Source organism: Salmo salar, unplaced genomic scaffold, assembly GCF_965601325.2.
Source record: "Salmo salar unplaced genomic scaffold, fSalSal1 ptg000781l, whole genome shotgun sequence".
NCBI lineage: Eukaryota > Metazoa > Chordata > Actinopteri > Salmoniformes > Salmonidae > Salmo > Salmo salar.
Window position 1 is genome coordinate 77501 of NW_027675496.1, and position 439 is coordinate 77939.

The window sequence follows — 439 nt, forward strand, 5'->3', positions numbered from 1 at the left end:
CATTCTTCTATTTAATTAGAATAAAATGAACACGGAAAACAAGAAAGCCTGTCTGTCGGTTTGTCATTTTTTGGACTTACATACAGCAGTGCAAAATCAACAACCCACAAACCCCAGGTGAAAACACACTCCTAATATATGACTCCCAATCAGGAACAACGACATACAGCTGTTCCTGATCGGGAGCCACACAGACTAACAAAGAAACAGAACAACTAGATAAACCATAGAAAACCAACTGTCACAAAATCCATCGTGCTGTTGAAAGGAGGACCAAGGCGCAGCGGGAATATGGATGCTCATATTTTAATTTTTTAAAAAGGAGTAAAGCATCCACTGAAAAAACAATAAACACAACAGGGACAGTCTTACAGGCATACAAAAACGCAGTGCAAGAACAACCACCAATAACCCCAAAGAAAAACACACACACCTATAT